Source organism: Delphinapterus leucas, chromosome 16 (assembly GCF_059928025.1).
Source record: "Delphinapterus leucas isolate spDelLeu-1000000601 "Yukka" chromosome 16, BTC_Dleu_Yukka2, whole genome shotgun sequence".
NCBI classification, from domain to species: Eukaryota; Metazoa; Chordata; class Mammalia; order Artiodactyla; family Monodontidae; genus Delphinapterus; species Delphinapterus leucas.
Genome location: NC_143144.1, coordinates 25,207,213 through 25,235,122, shown reverse-complemented (window position 1 = coordinate 25,235,122; position 27,910 = coordinate 25,207,213). Strand labels below are relative to the sequence as shown.

The 27,910-nt window shown below is 44.4% G+C and overlaps 1 long non-coding RNA gene across 2 annotated transcripts; it reads left to right on the top strand.

Moving 5' to 3' along the window:
- The first annotated feature begins 26 nt into the window (after positions 1-26).
- Positions 27-17,648, top strand: LOC149747239 (uncharacterized). Of its 2 annotated transcripts, XR_016388064.1 has the most exons (3): positions 27-1,875; positions 2,418-2,475; positions 3,451-17,648. It is a non-coding gene; the product is annotated as an uncharacterized LOC149747239 (long non-coding RNA). The 2 variants fall into 2 exon arrangements; XR_016388063.1 differs by having other exon boundaries at positions 27-2,475.
- The last annotated feature ends 10,262 nt before the right edge of the window (positions 17,649-27,910 follow it).

The following is a 27,910-nucleotide window of genomic DNA, read 5'->3' as shown; positions in this document are numbered from 1 at the left end:
CCCGCCGCCCGTTCCTCCGGCCTCAGCAGCAGCAGTAGCAGCAGCAGCAGCAGCAGCAGCGGCAGCAGCGGCAGCAGCGGCGACGACGACGACGACGACGACCGGAAGCGGGCGAAGGCGGGAGCCAGAGAGAGCTCGGGGTAGCTGGTCGGCCGGATGTGACGTTACGAGGGGCGGGTGCTGTGCGACGAGGCGGGGCTGCTGATGGGCCGGGGCTTAATCCCTGAGGGCTGGGCGCGAGTCGGGCAGAACCTACGCCAAGTGTTTGTCAGCTGCTCGTCGGCGGGTACGGAAAACTTCCGTGTTTTTTGTTTGTTTGTTTTTTTGCGGTACGCGGGCCTCTCATTGCTGTGGCCTCTCGCGTTGCAGAGCACAGGCTCCGGACGCACAGGCTCAGCGGCCATGGCTCACGGGCCCAGCCGCTCCGTGGCATGTGGGATCTTCCCGGAATAAGGCAGGAACCCGTGTCCCTTGCATCGGCAGGCGGACTCTCAACCACTGTGCGACCAGGGAAGCCCGCGTGTTTGTTTTTTTTTAAATTGTCAATCAACACTACTTTCCTTGAGCCGACTTCTGTTTCCTATCCATCTAAACAAAAGTGTTATTTTACTTTTAATTGCTCAGTATTAAAATAAGCAATGCATGCATTTATTAAAAAACACAGCAGAAAGGTTTACGATGCCACCTCTCCCAGTTTCCCAATTCCCCTTTCGAGGGTGAACCACTGGGACCAGTTTATTGTGTATTCTTCCAGAGACAGTCCTTATATACAGACATAATGCAACATATAAACATTAAGAAAATAAAGAAATTAATAGCTGCCCATGTCACATGAGTGAGTATTGTGTTAGAGATAAAAGAAACTGAAGCACAGGGGAAGGTTAAGACCACGAGGTACCTGGAAAATTCAAATCTGTAACACTTTCTTTCCTCTAGGGATTCTCAAACTTTTTGATGTTAAAATTTACATTCTTGAAAAATTATTGAGGATCCCAAAGAGCTTTTGTTTGTGTGGATTATATCTGTTGATAATTACTCTATTAGAAACTAAAACAGAATCTTTAACTGTTTATCAATTCATAAAATAATGTCATCCCATGTAAACATATTTTATTTTTAAAGTTATATTTTCCAAAAAAATTAGTGAAAACAGTGGGGTTTTTTTACATTTTGGCAAACATTTTAATGTATACGTAATAGGAAACAGCTGCAATCTCACATCTGTGTCTTTTTTTTTTTTAGGATTTTTTATATATTTAATTATTTATTTTTGGCTGTGTTGGGTCTTCGTTGCTGGTTGTGGCGAGCGTGGCCTACTCTTCATTGTGGTGCACAGGCTTCCCATTGTGGTGGCTTTTCTTGTTGCAGAGCATGGGCTCTAAGTGCACGGGTTTCAGTAGTTGCAGCATGCGGGCTCAGTAGTTGTGGCTCGCGGGCTCTAGAGAGCAGGCTCAGTAGTTGTGGCGCACGGACTTAGTTGCTCTGTGGCATGTGGAATCTTCCTGGCTCAGGGCTCGAACCCGTGTCCCCTCAAGTGGCAGGCGGATTCTTAACCACTGTGCAACCAGGGAAACCCTCACATCTGTTTCTGCGTTCAATCTGTTGTGTTGATTCAAGTATAAGAAGAAAACTCAGATTCACACAGGTATGTAGTTGAAAAAATAGGAAACTCACAGGTCCCTGGAAGGGGTCTCAGTGACCCCCAGGTATCTCCAGACCACGCTTTGAGAACTGATGCTCTAGTCAACATTGCCTCTGTCCACATCATTCCCAAAATGGAATTGAAAAGAAAATCATGGGTACCACAAACATAGCTATCATCGTTCCTATTTGACGAATGAGGAAATTGAGACTAATACCCAGTGTTCAGCCCAGGTAAAACAGCTATTACTTCTTAACAAAAATACAGACAAAAGAACTTATACAGCAAAGCAAATATTGTGGTTGGTGGTCAGGTTGGACCAGGGCATGAAGTGGAAGGGATTTTATGGTGAATGTCCAGGAATCTAGGAAAAGCCCCCTGCCTACCCTGCAGTCTGGAGGTTCCCAGAGTTGGAGAGGACTGAGCTCAATCTTGAAAGATCCTAAAGCTTTGCATATGTCAAGAGAAGAAGGCACTTCCTAGAGGAAGGAAAAGGTGAAATGCTAGTTTACATCTGTGTAGAGCTTACAAAGTACACTGATTACAACATGTACCCCTCCTTGATCTCTCTTTTGGTAACAGATTTTGGGACATTCAGGGAGAACAGGGAGATATTTTTGGCCAGAGCAAAGTGTGAAGGAGGTAGGAAAAGTTGGACATAGATGTTGGGTTGTAGTATAGAATGAGAAGAAGTAAACGAAGTTGACACCAGGGTACAGTTTTGAAGTTTCAGGGATGGGGAGTATCAACTGTTTTTTTTTATTCATTTTGATAGGTAGCCTGGAGTAGAGAAAGGAGCTCTCCCGTTAACATGCTGTGTGACCCCAGGCAAGGTACTTACACTCTCTGATCCTCATTTGTAATATGGAGATAATGATGCTACCTCACTGAGTAGTCCCGTGAGTTAAGTGTATAAACTGTTTGGCAAATAATTGCCTCCTAGCAAAGTCATATTGAAATTAATGGTGATATGGGACTTCCCTGGCAGTCCAGCAGTTATGGCTCACGCTTCCACTGCAGGGGGCATGGGTTCAATCCCTGGTCAGAAAACGAAGATCCGCACTACATGTGGCCAAAAAAAAAAATGATTGTTTAGGATTTTCTTCTTGGGACCTCTGGTGTCTTCCTTTCCCAGTTAGAAGGTGTCAGGGACTTCCCTGGTGGTCCAGTGGTTAGGAGTCGGTGCTTTCACTGCCTGGGTTGGATCCCTGGTCTGGGAACTGGGATCCCGCAAGCCTGGAGGCAAGGCCAAAAAAAAAAGGTGTCATAGTCACATGTTCTGTTTTCAAAAGTACCACAAAATTGCTTCAGTGTTCTTTTGAAATTAATGTGTGTGTGCATGCATGCGCACGTGAATGCATTTGGTTGTGTATGTACATGGATTTGTGTATGTACATGGTATGGATTTCATCACCTCTAGAAAACCCTAAAAAAACTCACTCAGCTAATTTTTCACACCCTTTCTAAAAACTTGCTCCATTTTTGGATAACAGCTTTATTGAGATTAAAATAATCTACCATAAAATTCAACTTTTTAAGGTATACTATTCAGTGGGTTTTAGTAGTATATTCACAAAGTTGTGCGACTATCACCACTGTCTAATTCCGGAACATTTTATCACCCAAAAAAAGACACCCAGTATGTATTAGCAGTCACCCACCGTTTATTCTCAAACTCCTCAGCCCAGGCAACAATTAGTCTACTTTCTATTTGTATAGACTTCCCTATTTGGGATATTTCATATAAATTAAATCATATAACATGTGGTCTTTTGTGACTGGTTTCTTCCACTTACTATGTTTTCAAGATTCAACCGGGGCTTCCCTGATGGCTCAGTGGTTAGGAATCCACCTGCCAGTGCATGGGACACAGGGTCAAGCCCTGGTCCGGGAAGATCCCACACGTCACAGAGCAACCAGGCCCATACACCACAACTACTGAGCCTGCGCTCTACAGCCCGCGAGCCACAACTACTGAGCCCACGTGTCGTAACTACTGAAGCCCACCTGCCTAGAGCCTGTGCTCCGCAACAAGAGAAGCCACCGCAATGAGGAGCCCGCGCACCGCAAAGAAGAGTAGCCCCCGCTCGCCACAACTAGAGAAAGCCCTCTCGCAGCAACGAAGACCCAACGCAGCCAAAAATTAAATAAGTAAAATTTAAAAAAAGAAAGAAAAAAAAAGATTCAACCGTATGTAGCATGTATATAGTACTTGGATCATTTTATGGCTGAATAATATTCCACATTTTGTTTATCCATTTATCAGTTGATGGAAATTTAGGGTGTTTCCGCTTTTTGGCTATTATGAATAATGCTGCTATGAACATTTGTGTACAAGTTCTTGTGTGAACGTGTCTTCAGTTCTCTTGGGTATATACCTAGAATGGAATTGCTGGGTTGTGTTGTAGCTCTGGGTTCGATCATTTGGGGAACTGCCAGTCTGTTTTTTGGAGTGTCTGCACCATTTTACATTCCCGCCAGCAGTGTATAAGGGTTCCAGTTTCTCCACATCCTTGCCAATACTTGTTATAGTCTGTCTTTTTGATTGTAGCCAACCTAGTGGGTGTGAAGTGTTATCTCATTGTGGCTTTCATCTGCATTTCCCTGATGGCTAATGACATTGAGCATCTTTTCATGTGCCTATTGACTGTTACAAAGTATATTTTCTTTGGAGGAATGTCTATTCAAATCATTTGATCATTTTTTAGTTAGGTTATTTGTCTTTTTATTGAGTTTTAAATGTTCTTCGTACATTCTGAAAACTGGAGCCTCATCAGATACATGATTTGCAAATAACTTATCCCATTCTATGGGTTGTCTTTTCACTTTCTTGATGGCATCCTTTGAAGCACAGAAGTTTTTACTTTCAGTGAAGTCCAATTTATTTTTTTCCTTTGATTGCTTATGCATTTGGTGTCATATCAAGAAACTGTTGGCTTAATCGAATGTCACAAAAATTCGTGCCTATGTTTCTTTCTAAGAGTTCTATAGTTTTGGCTCTTATTTAGGTCTTTGCTCCATTTTGAGTAAATTTTTGTATATGGTATGAGGTAGGGGTCCAAGTTCACTCTTTTGCATGTGGTTTATCCAGTTGACCTGGCACCATTTGTTGAAAAGGTTATTCTTTCCCCGTTGAATTGTCTTGGCAAAAACTTCCTTCCTAAGCTGACATTCTCTGGGGAAATGTACTCCCAGATGAAGAACTCAAGGAAGTGGGAGCATTGTAGATTAACAAGGACCTTTTAGATTCAGCTGAGCGATAGCAACCACAGCAACCAATGTCCAAGAGTGACTACAATACCCCACTCTTCTAAGCACTTTATGTGCACCACTGCTTTGTATTTTTCTGACAGCAACCCTGTGCAGTAGTCTCCATTATTATATCCGTTTTACTGAAGCTCAAAAAAGTTGAATAACTTGATGTATTAGTTATGTATTGCTGCATAACAAATTACTGCCCCAAAACCTGTGGCTTAAAACAACAAATGTTTGTTAACTCTTAGGTTTTGAGGGTCAGGAAAGCCACCTCTCATGAGGTCGCAGTGAAGATGGTTTCCTGGTCTGTAATTACCTGAAGGCTGGCTTGACTGGGACCAGAGGATTTGCTTCCTAGCTCTTTCACATGGCTGGGGGCAGGTGGTCTCAGTCCTCAGCACATGGACCTCTCCATAATGTTGCTTGTGTCTCTCCATGACATGGCAGCTGGCTTCTCCCAGAGTGATTGAACCAAGAGAGGGAACAAGGAGTAAGCTACAGTGAATCTTATGACCTAGCCTTGGAATGTAACTTCTGCTACATTCTAATCATTAGAATTAAGTCACTAAGTACTGCCAACATTTTTTGGGAGGGGAATTAGGCTCCACCTTTTGAAGGACAGCATATCAGATAATTTGTGGACATGTTTTAAAACCACCACACTTGCCCAAAGTCAAAAAGGTTGAAAGTGTTTTAGCAGGAGAAGCCCAGTGTGCAAGCACTCATAAACCCTGGCTTGCACCACACTCGTTAACGTCCCACTGGCCAAAGCAAGTCACATGGCCAAGCCCAGAATCACTGTGGCAGAGGATAAGAGCCTACATACCAGGAGTTATAGTTCATTGGGGGACACCAGTATAAGTCTACCACAATGCAGTATCTTTTATCTCCCTCAGATATTAGACTCTTTGAAGTTCTAATATCTTTGAAGATATCTAATGTCTTCAAAGTTCAAAACTTTGAAGTTTTGCAACCTGCATTGTCTCTATTTCTTTGGGTTTACTTTCTCTACCTGCTTTTAAGGCCCTGTTTTTCAGGTTAGAAGCGTTCCTCACATGCCTAATGATTTTTGGCTGTCCTTCCATAGTCAGCCTCTAGTGAGGGGCTAAAATACTTAGAGGAGGCTCTGAGTGAGAGGAGTGGGTGGGACGGCTTGTCTCAGGATGAGGTTCTCTGTGAGATCATCAGATCCAGACCAGCCATTTCACTGGGGGACCCCCAAATGTCAGTGTCTATAGACGTTTTGTCTTTTGCTGGTCAATATTCCCCAAGAAGGGTCCTCTATTCTCCTGCCTGGGTAGTAGAAGTCTGTGTGCCGGGTTCTGAGACCCAGGCTGGGGCAGGGCAAGGAGTGGGGGTCTCCATCCAGAATGCAGACTTTCACTGACTCCATTGCTTTCAGTATACCTTCCCCAGGCCACACCTGGGGGGTGTCTCCAGGGACCCAGGCGTCCCTAGGTACCTGCTGTATCTATTGTTCAGCCTCGTTAGAAGGTGACCCTCCCATCATCTTAGCTGGGCAGGATGGTGGAGCAGATTTGGGAGGATTCCAGCTGCTCCTTTGAAAGATTTTGAACTAGTTTTTTTTTATCTCTTCAGCCCCACTTTGCACCTCTGTCTACAGAGGTACCTGGAGCCTCTGATTCATCAGTCCTCCTGCAGTGCTGTGCTATGAACTGGATTTTTTCTTTTTTTTTTAAATTGAAGTATAGTTGATGCATAATACATGTTACAGATGTACAGCATAGTGATTCACAATTTTAAATGTTATTTTCCATTTATAGTTATTAAAAAATATTAGCTATCTTCCCTGTGCTGTACAATATATCTCCTTCCTTGTAGTAGCTTATATATTTTCTACATAGTAGTTTGTACCTCTTAACCCCTATCCCTATCTTGTCCCTCCCCCCTTCTTTCTCCCCACTGGTAACCACTAGTTTGTTCTCTATGTATGTGAGCCTGTTTCTTTTTTTTTTAATTAATTAATTAATTATATTTATTTTTGGCTGCGTGGGGTCTTCATTGCTGCACGCGGGCTTTCTCTAGTTGTGGCGAGTAGGGGCTACTCTTCGTTGCGGTGCGCAGGCTTCTCATTGCGGTGGCTTCTCTCATTGCAGAGCACGGACTCTAGAACGCAGGCTTCAGCAGTTGTGGCGCCCGGGCTTAGTTGCTCCGCAGCATGTGGGATTTCCCAGACCAGGGCTCGAACCTGTGTCCCCTGCATTGGCAGGCGGATCCTTAACCACTGCACCACCAGGGAAGTCCCTGTTTGTTTTTTGTTATATTCGCTAGTTTGCCGTATTTTTTAGATTCCACGTGTAAGTGATATCATATTGTATTTGTCTTTCTCCATCTGATTTATTTCATCTCCAAGTCCATCTGTGTTGCTGCAAATGGCAAAATTTCATTCTTTTTTATGGCTGAGTAGTATTCCATTGTGTGGTGTGTGTGTGTGTGTGCGCGTGTGTGTGTGTGTGTGTATACACATCTGGTGATTATACATATATCACATTTTCTTTATCCATTCATCTGTTGATGGAGGCTTAGGTTGCTTCCATACCCTGGCAATTGTAAATTAGTGCTGGTATAAATATTGGGGTGCATGTGTCTTTTCAAATTAGTGTTTTTGGGGTTTTCGGATATATACCCAGGAATAGAATTGCTGGGTCATATGGCGAACTGGCCTTTTTCTTGTTAGCTGTTCCACCTTCACTTTTCCCACTCTGCTAAGTCACTTACCACTTCCCTCTCTGCTTTCCAGCTTCCAAAATGTTGTTGCCTTTATTCTTCCACTGCTATATCCTTTCCTGACTTCTTAGTCCTTATGGGTTTATACTTTAAAAAAAAAAATTCCTCTGCTCTTACTTTAGTGGGGGTCTAATGGGAAAGAAGAGCTAAACACATATGTTTATTAATCTACCTGGTTTCATTTAAAGAGCACAGCACAAATGTTTAAATAGTATATCCATCAGGAGTCAGTTGCAGTAACAGAAAAGGTTGATTCAGAGAAGTAGGTGCTTGAAACACACTGGATAAACTAGAAGAATGGGCTCAAGGCTAGGCCTCCAGGAATGATTGTCAGAACCCTGCAGAACTGATCCTCCAAGAGAGCTGCAACCTGGATGAGAGTCAGGGACCTGTGAAGTAATAAACAACTGCCAGTCCCATCTTAGCCACATTCAGAGATCAGGCTGCTGCTGCCGCACTTTCAGCTTCAAAGCCACGCAGTCTGCTAGACCGATATCCGCTAAGTGGAGGCCTGGAGCAACACTGCCTCTCTCCCTTCTTCACTCAGGTAAGCACTCAAGTCTTGTGTGAAGGTGTCTGATTTTTTTTTTTCTTTTGCCGCGCCACGCGGCATGCAGGATCTTAGCTCCCCAACCAGGGATCAAACCCATGCCCCCTGCATTGGGAGCATGGCGTCTTAACCACTGGACTGCCAGGGAAGTCCCTGAAGGCATCTGACTGGTGTAACCCCAACCTCCGAAATGCATCTGGGGGGTTTTGCTGCAAGGGAACATGAAAAATACTGTTTTTCAGCCTTCCAGCCTCTGCAGTGTAGGAAGGCAGACCAAAAGGAAGTTAGATCAGGTGTCAAGGGCATTAATCTATGTATCCACCAGAAAAGGTCAATGTGTACACACATTTTGTAACTGGACAATGAAGGATCCATTCGCATTGTTTTTCTCACCTTACCTAATTTCCTTCCTCTTAGCCTTTGGGATTAACTCTAAAATCTTCGCCTCCTTGCCTTTGCTCAGGGGTTAGCAAACTTTTTCAATAAAAGATTGGAGAGTAAATATTTTAGGCATTACAGGCCATATGGTCTCTGTCACAAGTGGCCAGCTGGATTTGGCCTGTGGGCCATAGTTTGCAGACCCTGTCTTTGCTTTTTTTTTTTTTTTTTTTTCTTTTGGCCGTGCTGCATGGCTTGTGAGATCTTAGTTCCCCGGCCAGGGACTGAACCTGGGCCCCCGCAGTGAAAGCGCCAAGTCCTAACCACTGTACCGCCAGGGAGCTCCCCTTTCTTTGCTTATATTGTCCATTAACTCAACAGATCCTTAATGAGCACCTACTGAGTGTCAGGTACTTTCTAGGGGAGGAGATATAGCAGTAAACAAGACAGAGGCCCCCCAGCTCAGGGGAGTGAACATTCTGCCTGCAGTGATGCTCTCCTCCCCACCTCCCCTTCCCTGCCTAACCAAGACTCCTATTTAATGCTCTGTGTGGGTTGACCTGCCTTGACTTTCCTCCTTCCGGCCAGAGCTGGTTCCCTCCCCCAGAGCTCCCATAGTGCCCTGTGTACACTGAGGTCACTTGTACCAACCTTGTGCGTGAATGTTGCCTGCTTATGCATCTGGTTCCCTGCAAGACCGTGAACTCTTCAAAGGTGAAAACTGGGCCCCTCCTCACCTTGCATCGTCTGGGGCCTGGCTCAGAACCAGCCTGTGGTCCGTGGTGTTGAATTGACTTTCGGGAGTCTTTGTGGAAGCTGAGATACAAACATTAGACACAGTTGCAGGCGGTTCTGCAGTGGGTGGCCCTATTCAGGTGAGCATTTGTGTTTATCAACTGGGTTACGGTGTAATTTACGTGCACCTCTTTCAAGTGTGCATGTTGATGAATTTTGACAAATGTTTCCATCTTTGTAAATACCACCACAATCAAGATCTAGAACATTCCCTCACACCCCAAAGTTCCCTTGTCCCTCTTTGTAGTCGTCACCTCACACCCCAAGCCCCAGCCCTAGATAATCACTGATCTGCTGCCTATCACTACAGCTTAGCTTTGCCTGTTCTAAAACTTTATATAAATGGAAGCGCACTGTGTACACTGTTTTATATACAGCACAATGTGTTGCTATACCAGTAATCCATTCCTTCTTATGGCTGAGTGGTATTTCATTTATGGATATACCACAGTCTGTTGATCAGATGAGAATTTCAAGGAAAAAGATATCTCTGCTCCCTCTCCCAGAACCTACCATAGGGAACTAGGAGGGTCTTGTCAGGCCTCAAATGTACAGGCTGTGTATTAGCTCTTGTAATATTGTGATTTATATCAGGAAATACGTATTTGTTCTCAGTCCCTGTTCCTAGCACTGAGTTCCTAAGACCCTTGGCATTTCCTAAGTGAAGAGAGTGATCAAGGTGTCTTTTGTGATGTTGAGGTGACTCTTGAAATGCCCTTAGGTCACCTAAGAAGGAGGGCTGGTCACCGGTGGAACCAACCAAGTAATTGGAGAGCTGGAACTTTCAGTTCCACCCCTCTGACCTCTGGGGAGGAAAAAGGGACAGGAGATTGAGTTCAGTCACCAATGGCCAATGATCTAATCAATCATGCCTATGTAATGAAGCTTCCATAAAAACCCAAAAAGATTGGGGATGGGGGAAGGGGGGAGGTTCAAAGAACTTCCAGGTTGATGAACATGTGGAGATCTGAGGAGAGTGGTACGCCCAGAAAAAGCAGGAAGCTCCACACCCTTTCCCCATACCTTGCCCTAAGCATCTTTCCTATCTGGCTGTTCTGAGTTATATCCTTTAATAGTAAACCAGTAAGTAGTCTAGTAAGTAGAATGTTTCTCTGAGTTCTAGAGTGAGCCGCTCTAGCAAATTAATCAAACCTGAGGGGAGCAGTAATTGGAATCACCTGTCTATAGCCACTCGGTCAGAAGCACAGGTGACAACCTGAACTTGAGATTGGCATCTGAAGTTGGAGGGGAGCAGTCCCGTAGGACTGAGCCCTTAACCTGTGGCATCTGACACTATCTCCAGGTACTTAGTGTCAGAATTATAGGGCACCCAGCTGGTCTTGGAGAATTGCTTGGTAGTGAGGAAAAAATGCACATGTTGGAATTGGGAGCAGAGTCTTATCTCTGAATGAGGTTATCTAGATAGTTGGTGATTTGAAAGCTGCTGATGCAATTGTGACCCCTGGACCCATACCCGATGTGCTGCCAGGATTGAACATGCAATATATACCACATTTGGGCAGCCCTTTCTAGTTTATTAGTTTATTTTAATGTTTTAATGTTTTATTTTAATGTTTTAATGTTTATTAGTTTTTTGTTTTTAATGTTTATTAGTATAACTTGAGTTTCAAAAAATGGAAGTGGCGTGGGTGTCCCCAACCCAGGGATGCTCCTTCTGTAACTTATTATTCCAGTGTTTAGCCAGCAGGGCCTCCCCAAACTCATTCCTTCTGACTCCCCTGTACGTAACTGCTACCTCTGTTCTCTCTGGTTCTGTCTTTCCCAGGGGCAGAGGGGGGCTCTTTCTGCCCTCTGTAATGAGGCTACCCACTCTCCATCTGTATCATCATAGGGATAATAGCTCCTTATCTTTAGATAACACTTTTCCACTTTAACAAGCACTGTCAGACCATTATCTCACTTAAGCTGAGCCACAGCCCTGTGATGGAGGCAGCCTGCTTATTATTTTCATTATTATTATCAATATCATTATTCTTACACTTCACAGATAAAGAAACTGAGACTCAAAGAGGTTATGACTTCTTAAGCTTCTGGCTGGCCATCCTATGTGTTTCCTCTTGTGCCCACTGGCTTCCTGCATCGTAAAGAGGGCAAGGTGCCCCTTGGGGACCCATTCTTTATTGTCACATCTGCTGAACTCATGCAGGGATGAGCAGCAGCCATTTCTTGAGCTCCTGACACATAAAAGGCAGAATGTGTCCAGAAGGTAATAATAATCATCGATAACTTTTATAGACAGTGAGCCTGAATCAAGGGCAATTCTAGGCCTTGTAGAGATCTTATCTCAAATACTCCCAACTTCCATACAAGATGGGTATTCTTATGCCTGTTTTACAGATAAGGATGCAGCCTCAGAGAGGCTAACTTGCCCGAGGTCCCCTGACGTGTCTCTGGAAATTCTCTACCCTCTCACTGCGGTTGGGAGCCGTCCACTGCACACAGGCTATGACCTCACACGTGCTGGCTCTCCCACCTGCTTGCTGTGTGACCATGAGCCTGAACGTGTTCTCTCATGTGAATAAAAGGAGGAGTCCCTCATTCACAGAGCGCTATTCTGAGGGTTAAGTGTCAGGCCCAGCCAAGGTTTGGCAGATGGGAATGATGATTAGGCACCAATCTGGGTCCTAGAAGATGCCAGGGCCCCTGAGGGTAGAGGGCAGCATGTCTGACTGAAGCAGAGGCCATGCCTCAGTCTTGGTATTTCCGCCTTGTCAGGTGACACCAACAAAAGTTGTAGGAACTTCCCTGGGGTCCAGTGGTTAGGACTCCATGCTTCACTGCAGGAGGTAGGGGTTCAATCCTTGGTCAGGGAACTAAGATCCTGCAAGCCTCGCATGGTGCGGTGTTGCAAAAAAAATAAAAGTCTGTAGTTGCCGACTTCAGAAAATGAGGTACAGTTTGTTCAAAGTTACTTAGGTATCATAAGTCCTCTGCTGAAGCCTGTTTATTGTCTGCCTGTTTACTACAAGTCAGCACCTGCAGTTCCTGTCTTTCTCTCTCCATCTCAGTATTTAGTAGAAGATTCTTCATGGATACAACGTTTCCTCTGTCACCCCTTGCCTGCAGGATGAAAGTGGGCAGTTCACTTAATGCCATACCATATCCAGTGGCATGTGCTGGTTTAGATAGCTTGAGCTCCAACCAGAGACAGCACTTTTTTTTTTTTTTTTATGAGAGCACTTTTAAAACTGTCATCCACAATGAATGGTGTGCCACGCCCTGTGCCAGCCACAGCCCAAAGGCAAGGCACACAGCGTACAGAACCTGGCAGCCCAGATTGGGTGCTTGCCACGTTGAGTCAAGGGGCGCTTTTGCCCCGGGAGCTTCTGCCCTCTCTTAGGTGAAGCCCAGGGTTTTCATTGGGAATCCTTTAGTGGTGACTGGGTGGTGCTGTCGAGTTCAGGGTGGAAGACTTGACTCGATTAGGGGATCTGATTCTCCACGAAGGCTCTGGACAAGCTACCTGGCTTCCATATCTCCATTAACTAATTCATTCAGAAATATCTGCTGAGCTGTTGGTATGGCCACGGCTCTGGGTTCAGGGGTGAACAAGGGCAAACCTCATGGAGCGTCCATGGGATGCATTCAGCTCCTTGCATCCAGGTCTTCTGGCTGGATTTAGATGGGGTCATTCATCTTTCCACACTGAGTTAGGCTCAGAAGCCCTGGGGTAGCAATGGCTGTCAGTGTATACTGTATTGTACTACCACCTTCTACCCATGACATCCCACACCTCTTGAGATCCTGAATAAGGCCCTCCATGGTCTGGCTTCATCTCCCTCTCCCTTTCTGTGCTCTGTTCCTCAAATGGACCATGCTCACTCCCATAACAGGGCCTTTGCACATGCTGTTCCCTTTGGTTGTTCTCTGTGATGAACAGACTTTAAGGTGACCCCCCATGACCCCTAACTCCTGGTGTTCACACCCTTGAGTGAGGGTGGGACCTGCGACTTGCTTGTAACCAATAGAATATGGCAAAGGTGACAGAATGTCACTTTTGTGATTATGTTGTGTAAGACTCCATCTTGCTAGAGCCTCTGAACCTTCCCTAGTCAGACCTCCATGTGAGAACACAGCCCTGCCTCATACCTTGATTACAGCCTTGCAGAGGACCCAGCTAAGCTGTGCTAGGACTCCTGACCCAAAGAAACTGTGAGATAGCAAAGGTATTCTTTTTTTTTTTTTTTTGGCTGCACCATGCAGCTTGCAGGATCTTAATTCCCCAACCAGGGGTTGAACCTGGGCCCTCGTCAGTGAGAGTGCCGAGTCCTAACCATTGGGTATCCAGGGAATTCCCACAAACTTAAGTTGCTAAGTTTGTTGTTTAAAAAAGAAAAAGCTGCGTAAATGTGTTACTATTTTCTATATGCAGTGTAGAAAACCAACCTATTCTCTAACATTCACCTAGCTTACTCCTACTCATCCCTTACCATTCCCATCCCACCAAGATGAGTTTTCTCATCAGCCAAGATGCCAAGGCCTGATCTCCTTGTTAGAGGCTCTCGTGCCATTGTGTGCCTCACCTCCACATGACTTATACATTTATAACTGTGTGAGTATTTAATTAATAACTGCCCCCCCTCCACCACCACCCCCAGATTGTAAGTGCCATGAAAGCACCTTGTCATGGTCTCTTCATTTCCCCAGGGACTAGCTCAGTGCCTGGCACATGTAGGTGTTCAGTAAATATGTGTTGAATAAATAAATGATTTATAGGACATTCAGGGTCAAAAGGAGTGAAGGGATAGGCAGGGGCTGGACTGTTCACTGGTTACAGGCTAAAATGACTTGGGTGGAAAGTGGATATTGTAGTCCTAAAAACTCACTTTTATTGTGACCTAGCTGGACAACTGAAGCTACAGGTGTATTTGGGGGCATCCTTGGTGGGAATGATCTGTGTCCATACAACAGTCACATGAGCCACCCCATGGCTTGGCATGAGGGTGTTTCTCTTGGAAGCTCCAGACTCCTTCCTCCTTCCAGAAGAACATCTTGTATTTTGACCATCAGGCAATTCTCTTAACAATGTCCTTCCTATGAGTCAGAGAAGGGAAGACACAGGCGGAGAAGGGGAGGGTGTGGTTAGGTGGAGGGAGCTCCAGCTTGGCAGTTTCAGTGAGGCCCACGAAGCGTCAAATAGCTTGCTTCAGAAATAGACAGACAGGTGAGTACATGGCGTGCTGGGCACTGAATTATATTCCCTCCAAATTCATTTATTGAAGGCTTAACCCGCATGTGATCACATGTGGAGATGGGCCTATAAGGAGGCAATTAAGGTCAAAAGAGCTCACAAGAGTTGTGTCCTAATCCTGTAGGGCTGGTGCCTTGATAAAAAGAGGAAGAGATGCCAGAGCTCTGTCTCCACCATGTGAGGATACAGGGAGAAGGTAGCCATCTGCTAGTCAGGGAGAGAGACCTCACCAGAAACCAAATGGACTGGTCCCTTTACCTTGAACTTCCCAGCCTCTAGAACTGTGAGAAAATAAATTCATGTTGTTTAAGCCACCCAGCATATGGTGTTTTGTTATGGCTGCCTGAGCCGATTAAGACATGGGGTTATCTAGAAGGCTGTATCTTATGCTATAAAAATAAGGTTGAGGGGCTCCAGAGTTCAGGTCAGTGTTTTCCTGTCTCTCCAAATGGACTTTCTGTGCCTCCCCTGATTTTTTGGCGTCAGACTTTACATATGCCCGAGTTTACCCTCTCTAGGGCTTAAGGCCCTTCCCAGTTTATTGAGGCCATGTTTTCCTCCTTTCCTTCCATCCAAGCTTTTAGAAGGAGTTGTCTGCACTTGCCGATCGCGCTTCCATTTCCAGGCATCCACTCTTCGGTCACTTCAGTTGAGCCTCCATCCTGCCATTGCACAGAAGCTGCTTCCATGCCACATCCAGTGGATACTTTTGGTCCTCATTTGACTGTTCTCTTTTTCTTAACTCTTTCTCCTCCCTTGCATTTCAGGGATTTCTCGTCGCCCCTTCCTGGCATCACCATTTTGGTCTTCATCTACTATCTGCCACCTACTGCCCTTCATATAAATGTTGATGTTCCCCGGGTTTTGCCCTTGGTCCTCTTGCCTGTTCGCCCCACATCGCCCTAAGGTGAGCTCGCCCACTCCTGCTGCTTCAGCTTCCGCCGATGGCTCCCATATCTTGTAGCTTCAGCCCAGAATTCCTTGCTGAGCTCCCATCTCAGATTTTAACTGCCACATGGATGTCCTTCAAGCACATCTAACTGTACATCCTCTAAATCAGGGGTCCCCAACCCCTGGTCCGAGGCCTGTTAGGAACCGGGCCGCTCCGCAGGAGGTGAGTGGCGGGCAAGTGAGGGAAGCTTCATCTGCCGCTCCCCGTCGCTCCCCGTCGCTCGTATTACCGCCTGAGCCATCCCCCTCACCCTTTCCATGGAAAAATTTGTCTTCCACGAAACCAGTCCCTGGTACCAAAAAGGTTGGGGACTGCTGCTCTAAATCGAGCCTGCTGCTCCCCCTCTGCTCCAAATCCTCTCCCACCTCCTGCATGCCCTTTCTTGGGACATGGCACCATCAACCTCGGCTCACTCCAGCCAGAGACTAAAGGTCAACCTCGATTTATCTTTTGCTCACCCCTCATATCTAATCAGTCACAGTGACCTATATTTTCTGACTTAAATATTTACGTGCATCCACCTGTTTCTCTCTTTTCTGCCTTCGTCCCATATGGAGAGCCTGAAAGATTCTGATGTATCTGTTGTCTCTGTATGGCGCTTTTTTTTTTTTTAACCAGGCAACGAGAAAAGGGTATTGGATGCATGGAGGAAGCGGTCTTATGCTTTTTTTACGCTGCAGTAGAGATGTGGGTTGATGTCTGGAATTGTAGGATTTGGTGGATTTTTAATGAACATTTGTGTCACTGGAGGCATTCAAGGTGAGGTTTGGGGAGCCCTTGTGCAGGATACTGTAGTGGGGTCTACTGCTTTCAGTATGAGGTAGGGCTGGACCAGACGTGGCACTCTGGTTGACCACATCTAGCTCACAGATGTATTTTATTTGGCTCACATATGGTTCAAAACCACCTAATGAGTTTTCCACATTAAAAACCTAGAGATTTCAACATAAAAAGTGGATTTCTAGCTTTTCTTGAAAAATCAGATTTAATAATTCTTGGCCCAGAGCAGATCATCAAGACTGGACGCTGATTTACCACTGCCCCATCTGGTGGACCACCTTCCAGTCTTCACCTGCCTACTTCACTCACTCATGCTACTGCATGGACCCCAGAAACATCTGAGTTTGCTATACCTGAACTAGATATTCTCAAGTTTTCATGTAGCCTGTGATTTTACATTATTGTATTTAGGCAATGGAGGAAATTCCCTTGGGACTTCCTCTAGGTTCTCCCCTCTCACCGATCCTAGTATATCCACCTTCCCTAGTCTCCTCAGTAGGAAGCATTACTAAACCCATCTGCTTTTTGCCTCTTTTCTCACTTCCCTTTCTCATTCACCCCAATCACCATCCTGTTTCTAATTCTCCTCCGGCTCAGCCTTTAGCTATGAGGTCCACTGCATTCCAATAGCGTGTCTCTTCAAAGCCCAGCCTTCTCAGGCATTTCAGTAAAGACTCTGTGTGCCTGTGTCTTGCCGTTGCTCTGGAAGTTACATGAACTTTAGAATAAGACATCAGAAGACAGATGAGTGGGATGTTCTTATATAAGATTCTGAAGGTCCCCTAACAAGTGCAGATGAGCTAAAGACAGTCCAGGGAGATGGTGGACCAGTTAAGAATGCATTCAGCTGCAGGTAATAAAAAACTCTCTGGGGCTTCCCTGGTGGCACAGTGGTTGAGAGTCTGCCTGCTGATGCAGGGGACACGGGTTCGTGCCCCGGTCCAGGAAGATCCCACATGCCGCGGAGCGGCTGGGCCCGTGAGCCATGGCCATTGAGCCTGCGCGTCCAGAGCCTGTGCTCCACAATGGGAGAGGCCACAACAGTGAGAGGCCCGCGTACCGCAAAAAAACGAACAAACAAAAAAACAAAAAACCTCTCCTCAAAAGCCTGAATGAAAGCCACATAATAAGATGCCCAGAGCTCTGAGGTTGCTGGAGTTGATTCAGGGTCCCTCTGTCATGGTCAGGAGATGGCACCCAAGGCTGCAGCTATTACATTTACATTCAAGGCAGGAAGAAAGTTGTCTCATTGTATCAGGAAAGTAAACACTTGCCCAAATACCCCGAGCTGACTTCTGTTTTTATTTCATTAGTGTTATGAGTGGAATTGTGTCCTCCCAAGAAAAGATATGTTGGAGTCCTAACTCCCAGTACCTCAGAATGTGACCTCATTTGATGATTGTATCTTTTTTTCTTGGCCGCACTGCACTGGTATGTGGGATCTTCGTTCACCGACCAGGGATCAAACCTGAGCCCTCAGCAGTGAAAGCACAGAGTCCTAACCACTGGACTGCCAGGGAATTCCCTGAAGATTGTATCTTTAAAGAGGCAAGCAAGTTAAAATGAGGTCATTAGGGTGGGTTCTAATCCAATAGGGTGTCCTTGTAAAAAGGGGAAACTTGGACACAGAGGGAAGGCACAAAGGGAAGGCGATGTAAAGATACATTGGGAGAAGATGGCCATCTACAGGCCAAGGAGAGAGACGGAAGTAGATCCTTCCCTCCCGGCCCTCAGAAGGAACCAGATTTCCTTCTGGAAATCAGACAACTTGATTTCAGACTTGTAGTCTCCAGAACTGTGAGACAATAAACCTCCATTGTTTAAGCCACCCAGTCCATGGTACCTAGTTATGGCAGCTCTAGGAAACTGATACAGTTGGCCAGGCCATGACACAAGGTTTCCCCTAGTTTCAAGAGAGGCACAGAAAGTGAGTGTGTAGTTGGCATATTGCTGCCCCAAACAAAAGTGGATTCTATTGATGAGAAAAAAGAAGGGCGTGGATGTTGGAATAGCAACCGATAGCATCAAACAACAACCTGGGGAGTCAGAGGCAAGACAAGCTGATCTACAAGAAAGTATGAAGAGAATGGATGAATTAATGATTTCCTGGCCTGCTGATAAATGAATGATTGATCAATAAACACTTCCTAAGCAGGTAGGGTCTGCAGCCCTGTGCCATGTAGAGGATACTTCCACAGTCAGTCTCAACCCTTCATAATTAAACTCTGGACACAAAATCTTTAAATCATATTTTCCTGGACCCCAGTAGTTTGAGCATGAAAAACAAGATTTATTTCTTTGGCTTAGTCTCCACCTGTTAAAATGTGGGAAACCCTACCCCAAATCCCTCCCTTGGGCAGAGATCACTAATCGTTCCCCAGTGTCCATTTTCCCCTTCTTTTTAGCAATAAAAATCACAAGCTTTAGCTGGGCACATGAACACTCAGACATGGACTACATTTTCCAGCCTCCCTTGTAGTTAGGTGTGACCAGGACCAAGTCCTGGCCACGGGATGCAAAAGAGAGTGCTACGGAACTGGCTGAAACTGAGTCCCCCTAAAACTGAGTCCCCTTCCCGAGTTTATGATTAATCTCTCTATCCAAAACTTGATTCCCTTGCTTGTCTCCTCTGAACTCAATCCCTTTGTTGTCCCCTCTAACCTCAATCCTGTGCTAACTGAACACCCATTAACCAGAGTCAGATGACTAAGATTGCTGCTGCCGATAACATCGTTAATGTACTAAAATTGCTGTTGTAGAAATCATTGACGTATAAACTCAGGCTGTTTCTCCAAGGCAAGATGAGCTCACAGACCCCTGAGCCATGGACCACCTGGCCAAGAACTGTAAACCAGAGACATCCTGACTCCCGAAACCATGATTAAGAAATGTCACAAGATGGTTAATCCCAGCCTCTTTGTTCTTCCCCCTTAAAACGTCCCTCACTCAAAGACCGAGCTGGAGTGGATCTGAGACTTGTCTCCCACTCCCTTGCTGGGCATCCTGCAAATAAACCCTTACTTTGCTGCAAATACCTGCTGTCAGAGTTTGGCTTTCTGCGGCTGTGGCACATGAGCCCTCCTTAAATTTTGTATCTTGGGAACCTTTGGTACCTTTGCCTAGTCTCAGCCCTGCCAGGAGTCATAGCATTTTCATTAAAAAACTTAAATATATGCTTGTTCTTTGTCCTAATTGCTAGGAATTCACTGCTAGGAATTCTTCCTATGGAAATAAACGAGCAGGGCTCTAAACCATGTGTACAAAGTGATCATATATGTAAATATAAGACTGGAAGGGCATGCAACCAAATGATAACAGAGGTTATCTCTCTTTGAGAGATAGGGTTATAGGTGATTTTTTTCCATTGTATTTTGTGTATGTGTGTGAGTGTTTTGCAAATTTTCTACACTCGGCAAGTAATATTTTTGTAGTTAGGGGGGAAAAAACACCATTTAAAATGTTTTTAAACTGTCCCTCTTTTCTGGGTGACCCATCGTGCTTGGGCTAAGCATGTTGCTGTACTCTTCCCTTCTGGGCAGCACTTTCCCATGAGGCTCTCTGATCCGTTATGCCAATAGCCCCACAGAGACTCAGCCCACAAAGCTCTCAGGCAGACAGGCCCAGACATATCTGAATCCACAGACAGGTTGGGACAAGCCTGCCGGGGGTGCTGTCTTCTCTGAGGGCACTGTGGGAGGGGATATGAGAATAAAGTAGGGGTGTAGGCCTTAAAGGCCCCTCCCCAACTTCTACCTCCTCCCCCAACTCATTCCCAGGGGTAGCTCGGGGAATTGACACCCTTGTGGATGGAGTCTGGTGGACAGGGTTTGAATCCCTGACTCTGCCAGGTACAAGCCATGTGACTCTGGGCAAGTCATTTCATCTCTGTCCTCAATTTTCACATCCTTAAAATGGAGATAACACTGGAAGTTACTGCACAGTGGTCTTTTCTGGAGCCAGTAAGAAGATGCATGTGAAGTGTGGCTCCCAGTCTGGCACGAGGTGACCCAACAGAGGCAGGTGTTGACATTGTTATTGACACCCCAGTGGATGTGTCTCCCACGTCTCAAACACAGCATTGGACATGCTGAACTCTTTTTTTTTTTTTTTTTTGTGGTACGCAGGCCTCTCACTGTTGTGGCCTCTCCCGTTGCGGAGCACAGGCTCGGGACGCGCAGGCTCAGCGGCCATGGCTCACGGGCCCAGCCGCTCCGCGGCATGTGGGATCTTCCTGGACCGGGGCACGAACCCACATCCCCTGCATCGGCAGGTGGATTCTTAACCACTGCGCCATCAGGGAAGTCCCTGTATGTTCTTTTAGTGTCTGTCTCTAATACCAAATTAAACACTCCAGGAAAGCAGGGACCGTGTTTCTTCTGCTAAATACTGTATCCACAACACCTAGTACAGTACTTGGGGCAAAGTGTACATGAAATACAATATTTGTTATAAGAATTAGTTAAATATCAGAATAAAACATCTCTGTATGTTAGTATATGTGCTATATAAACTTGCAGTAGGGACTTCCCTGGTGGTCCAGTGATTAAGACTCTGTGCTCCCAGTGCAGGGGGCCTGGGTTCAATCCCTGGTCAGGGAACTAGATCCTGCATGCCACAACTAAGAACCCACATGCCACAACTAAAAAGAGCCTGCATGCTGCATCGAAGATCCCGTATGCCCGTGCAACAGCTAAGACCTTGTGCAGCCAAATAACTAAATAAATATTTAAATGTTTTTAAATAATTAAAAAAATATAGCCTCCTTAGGAACATTAAAATAAACAAACAAACAAACAAACTTGCAGTAAATGGTATAGGAATTTGGATCAGTGAGAATTTATTCTGGGCTAGTTTGACCTGATAAATCACCTTGGAAGAGCGGTAAACATCCATCTATCTATCCATCTACCCATATAGTAATCCACCCATCAGTCAATTTATTCACTCATCCATCCACCCACTTGCCCCAACTGTCCATCCATCATTTCACCTAATGTTCACTGAACATTTATGCACATTGACTCAAAACGTTGAAAGGTGGGGATCTAATGTAAAACATGGTGATTTTAGTTGATAATACTGTATTGTAAAATTAAAACTTGTTAAGAGAATTGAACTTAAATGTTCTCACACATAAAAAAGAAGAGAATAAATATGTGAGGTAATGGATGTGTTAATTAACTAGATGGGGGAAACCTTTCACAATGTATATCTATACCAAGTCACTACGATGTATGCTTTAAATATCTTACAATTTTATATATCATATATAATTCTATAAAGCTGAAATTTTAAAAATGCTGAAGGAGGGAAGCAGTAAATTTGGAGCTTAGGATTAACAGATACACCCTACTATATATAAAATAGATAAACAACAAGGACCTACTTTATAGCACAGGAAATTACATTCGACATCTATAACACACATACATATATATTACCTATAATGGAAAAGAATCTGAAAAAGAATATATATATGTATAACTGAATCACTTTACTGTACACCTGAAACTAACACAACATTGTAAATCAACTATATTTCAATTTATTTATTTATTTTTTAAAATTTTATTGGGGCATAGTATTTTATATATAGCAGTGTGTATATGTCAATCCCAATCTTCCAATTTATCCCTACCCACACCCCCTCACTCCCTAGTAACCATAAGTTTGTTTTCTATATCTGTAATTCTATTTCCATACTTCAATTAAAAAAAATGCTGAAAGAACCGAGCCATCACCTAGTACAGTGGCTCATAAGCATTTTTGACATTGATTTACAGTTTAAAAATCCCACACTTATATCATGACTCAGTACGTTCATACATATGTATAAAACGGAAAAAAAAGTTTTGTTAAATAATACCCTTACCACATGTGAATCTCCCTGTTGTATTCTATTCTATTCTATTCATAAGGAATGTTGGTATTACCCACTGTGGTTGACAGTTTCTGAAATGGCTCGCAGTGTTTCCAACCCCCTGATATTCATACGCTACGTAATCCCCTCCCTTTGAGTGTGGGCTGGACCAAATGACCTGCATCTAATGAACAGAAAACAGCAAACATGATGAGATGTCACTTCCAGGATTAGGTTAAGAAAGACTGCGACTTCTGTCTTGCTAGCACTCTCTCTTGCTGACACTCCCTCTTGCCCTCTTACTGGCTTGCTTAGATAAAGCAAGCTGCTATGTTGAGGGATGTGCTATGGAAAGGCCACAGAGCAAAGAACAGAGGGAGGTTCTTGCCAACAACTTCTGAGGATTTGAGATCTTAGTCCAACAGGATTAAGAGGATTCTGGGACTTCCCCGGTGGTCTAGTGGGTAAGACTCTGTGCTCCCAATGCAGGGAACCCGGGTTCAATCCCTGGTCGGGGAACTAGATCCTGCATGCCACAACAAAGATCCTGCGTACCGCAACTAAGACCCAGTGCAGCGAAAATTAACTAATTAATTAATTGATTTTAAAAAAGAGGATTCTTCCCAGTCAAGCCTCCAGAGACAGTGAGAGACAGTGAGAGAATCAGAGCCGAGGGACCCAGCTAAGCCACGCCCAGATTCTTGACCCATAGAAACCACGATAGGATAAATGTTGTTTTAGCCACTAAGTTTTGGGCAATTTGTTATGCATCAATAGATAACTAATACAGTTGCTAAATTGGCTTCTCAACCTGCTGATGAGTATTGACCTATAAATTTGAAAACACTGATTTAGTTCTAGATGCAAGTACTGTGCTGGGCATCAGAGAGAGATTCGAGGAGGAATAAGTCCCAGTCATTGCCTTTAAAGAGCTTTTAGTGTTTTTCGAGCATCTGAAAATTTAATAGGATGCATGTATTTCTGGGGCAGAGTTCAAAGACAGTAGAAGTAAATGAGAGGTTCACCCAGGCTGAGATAGTCCATTGTGATGAGCACAGAGATATCCTGGTTGGGGGGTCCTTATAGGGGAAAACACTGTCTTCACAGGAGGATCCAAAGGGATTTCTGTGCCCAGAAAGGCTTGGAAGAGAGAGGATGTGCCCACGAAAAACTCTGCTCAGGGGAAGGATCAAAGCAGCCATATCTTATTTCCACTGTGGTTAGAGTCTGAGGATTACTCAGGAGGCTGGGAGTAGGGGAGGGGGGAGGATGACAAGGGCTATTGTAAGGAGTCAATGAGTAAATATGTGTAAAATGCTTAGAATGGTGCCTGATCATACTAAGTACTATGTGTTGTTATTCCTGTTGTTTTGTTATAGCTGTCTGGTCCTGCCCCTAGCAGTGTTCATCAACAACTTTCAAATTATCAGAGCCAATGGTTTTCCTCAGTTCTTCCCCTCCTCACCTCCCTGCAGCACCTGGCTCTGGGGCCCAAGTCTCCATGGAAGCTCTCCAGACCCACACATTTTGGGAGCCCACTCTGCCCTCTCTGGCCAGCTGACTTCTCTTCTCTCACCCTCAGCGTCCACCTTCAGATGTTCCTCTAGTCTTCATCCTCGGACCTTGCCACTTCTCACTGTGCCCACCCCTCCCTGCTCTCTGAGGATCCTTCTCTCACATGCTTTCAACCAGGGCCTCTGACCTATGAAACTGTAGCCTTGACCTCCAGCCCTCTGGGTCTCCTGACCCCTACTTCCAAGACTTTGTTGGACGGCTCCAAACAGACATCCCCTTAACATCCTTCCCAACATCCCCTAAATCCTCCTCCTCTTTATTCACCCTAGACCAGCAAGTCCTCCTGGTACCTTTTTCTCTTTTTTTTTGGCTGCACTACGGGGCATGCAGGATCTTAGTTCCCCAACCAGGGATCGAACCTGTGCCCCCTGAAGTGGAAGTGCGGAGTCCTAACCACTGGACCGCCAGGGAAGTCCCCCTCCTGGTACTTTAATCCTGTGCAGGGCACAGCCTAGTCCCCCACACCTGACACCTCTCCCATACACTTTCCTCCTTCATCCCTACATCACTTTCCAAGTGCTGCAGAGTCTATCTCAGAAGCATCTCTGAATCTGTCCTTTTTTTGTCCCCTTTACAACTTCCCTAAATTTGGCCCCGTCTTCCTCACACAGACCACCAAAAGGGCTTTCTCATGGGTCCTTCCATGGTTTTGAGAACGAAAATATTGACTGCCATATCAGTAAACAAAGGATGTTGCAGCCATCAAGCCATTACAATACAGCCACCCTGAGGGAACTCAGGATGGAGACAAAGGGGCTGCCTACTGCCAAGCCCATCTAGCAGCCAGCTGCTGCAGCCACCCCAACAGTTCACAGAAGGAAACTCAGGATGAGAAAACACAGGCTACCAGCCCCAGATAGCTGTAGTGCTTATCAAAGGAATGATTTCAGTGAGCCCAGGCTCTTGCATCTTTCCATACATAGGAAAGTGCTAAATTCCTTAACTTGAGATATCTGGTTTTCTTTTATTAACAGTAATCTTTAATGTTCTGACTACCTGGTTTTATTGCAAAAACTTCCATATGTTCTGGCATCCCTGCTTCCTCTTCAGAGCAGTCTCTCAGCATTATTTGAGATGCTGTCTCCTGGGTTTGAAGTCCTAAGAATGTCCACCGAATAAAACATAACTCTCAACTTTTAGGTACTGCATTTTTTTCAGTCGACAGTGCAGTGTTTATACGTGCCGGATATGGAGTTAGGCTACCTGAAATTGAATCCTAATTCTACCACTTAGTAGCTGCATGACCTTTGACAAGCTCTTTAACTTCTCCATGGCTTGGTTTCCTCATCTTTAAAATGGGGCTACTAACAGATGTGGTGTGTGTGTGTGTGTGTGTGTGCGTGCGTGTGTGTGTGTGTGTATGTATGTAAGTATGTATGTATGTATGTAAAGACTGAATAGATAAAATAGGGTGCTTGGTGGAAAAAGTGACATTTTAGGTATAAACCATCATTGTTATTGTTATCATTATTATTTCAAATCATCCCATGCTCTGTTCCTTCCTCCCATAATGCTTCCATAATCACACCACTCCCTTGCTCAAAGGCTTTCAAAGCTCTTCCATTACCTACTGTGGGAGACTGATGCAGTTATGGTCCCAATATGTTTACTCCTCCCTGTAATCACACCCTTGGTGCCCTTGGTGTCCGTATTGACTCCAGGCTTGGCCATGTTTTGGTTAATCGGATAATAGAAAATCTGTGCCACTAGCAGAGGCTTAAAAAGTGCTTTTGCTGTGTGTTTGCTTTTTAGCCTGGGCTGGCCCCCTGGGAGATAAGAGACCATGTGGAGCAGAGGCCCCTCAACCCACAGCCTGCCTACTGCCAGACACAGGAGTGAAGCTGTCCTAGACCAGCCAGCCTCAGCCAGGTGCCAGCTGACTGCAGAGACCAGCCAGGCCAGTTCAGATGGAACTGCCTAGCTGACCTACAGAATTGAGAGAAATAATACACATTTGTGGTTGTAAGCCACTAACTCTCAGGGAGGTTTGTTGCAAAGCAGGGGCTAACTGAAACACCCAGTAAATCGAAATCAAGTACCCCCTCATCATTCTGGCAGCGAAGGCTCTCATGGACAGCTCAGTGCACCCTTTCCTACTTATTGCCACTGCTTCCTTACCCCCCACCCCAAGCCTCAGGAATGCTCTCTGTGCTCCCTGACTTCTAAGCCTTTGTTCAAGCTGAGTCCTCCTCCGGGAATTGTCTTCTCTCCTCTACTCCTTTCCCACTCTCACCCCCTTCTTGCTCCTCTCTGCCTATTGAAATGCAGCCCATCCTTTAAGATTTATTCAATTATCATTTTTTTCCTGCAGTTGGTGGGCACACTGGGAGCAGCCTGTCCTTGAAACTCTTTACTTGGTACCTGCTGAACTCGAATTTCTCTTTGTTTCAATACAACAGTCTTTCCCAAGGAGCTGATTCTTAGAGCTCCAGGAGCACTGATGTGAGAGTTATTGACTTTTCAAATCTTGTTCAATCATTTTGAATTAACCATGGCACTGGTATGCTTTACGATCTCCCTAACACTTGCTAGACTCCTTTTATAACAAAGAGAACATCCCCAGAAGCAGGCCTTTAGCAGGCAACAATAATTTGCTATAATTTAATAACATTGATTCATTTTAATTATATTTTTTAATGTTTTCCACTTTTATTGAGATATAATTGACTTAGTGTTTATTTTTAAGGTTACTTTCTATCTATGGCAAATGATACTGGTTTCCATTTGCAGTAATGATACAAAGTTTCCTTTTAAAATAAACATTTTAAAAAATTGAAGTATAGTTGATTTACAATGTTGTGCTAGTTTCAGGTGTACAGCAAAATGATTCATATATATATATTCTTTTTCAGATCCTTTTCCATTATAGGTTATTATAAGACATTGAATATAGTTCCTGTGCTATACAGTAGGTCCTTATTGTTTATCTATTTTATTTTATTTTCATTAATTTTTATTGGAGTATAGTTGCTTTAGTTGTGTTAGTTTCTGCCATACAGCAAAGTGAATCAGTTATACATATACATATATATACTCTTTCTTAGATTCCCTTCTCATTTAGGTCACCACAGAGCATTGAGTAGAGTTCCCTGTGCTATACAGTAGGTCCTTATTCGTTATCTATTTTATATATAGTAGTGTGTATATGTCAATCCCAATCTCCTAATTCATCCCACCCCCCACTTTCCCCTCTTGGTAACCATAAGTTTGTTTTCTACATCTGTGACTCTATTTCTGCTTTGCAAATAAGTTCATCTGTACCATTTTTCTAGATTCCATATATAAGCGATATTATATGGTATTTGTCTTTCTCTTTCTGACTTACTTCACTCTGTATGACAGTCTCTAGGTCCACCCATGTTGCTGCAAATGGCATTATTTCATTCCTTTTTATGGCTGAGTAATATTCCATTGTATATATGTACCACATCTTCTTTATCCATTCCTCTGTTGATGGATATTTAGGTTGCTTCCATATCCTGGCTTTTGTAAATAGTGCTGCAATGAACATCGAGGTGCATGCATCCTTTTGAATTATGGTTTTCTCCAGAAGTATGCCCAGCGGTGGGATTGCTGGATCATATGGTAGCTCTATCTATTTTATATATAATAGTGTGTATCTGTTAATCCCAAACTCCTAATTTATCCCTCCCTCCCCCCTCTTCCCCTTTGGTAACCATAATTTGTTTTCTAGGCCTGTGAGTCTATTTCCATTTTGTAAATAAGTTAATTTGTATCATTCGTTTAGATTCCACATATAAATGATATCATATGATATTTGTCTTTCTCTGTCTGACTTACTTCACTTAGTATGGTAATCTCTAGGTCCATCCATGTTGCTGCAAATGGCAGTATTTCATTCTTTTTATGGCTGAGTAGTATTCCGTATGTATATACCACATCTTCTTTATCCGTTCATCTGTCAATGGACATTTAGGTTGCTTCCATGTCATGGCTATAAAGTAAACATTTTTAAGTTAAAAAGTGAGTCAATTTAAAGGAAAAAGGAAGTAAGCTGTATCTCCCCCCCCCCAAAAAAGTCCTGATTTGTAGTGTGTGCTGGTTTCCATGCTGTAAATTCTCTCACCATGCCTGTTTCCAATAACCTACAGGATGCCACTAAATGCAGAGTTGGAAAAAGATATGCAGGACTTATATGGACA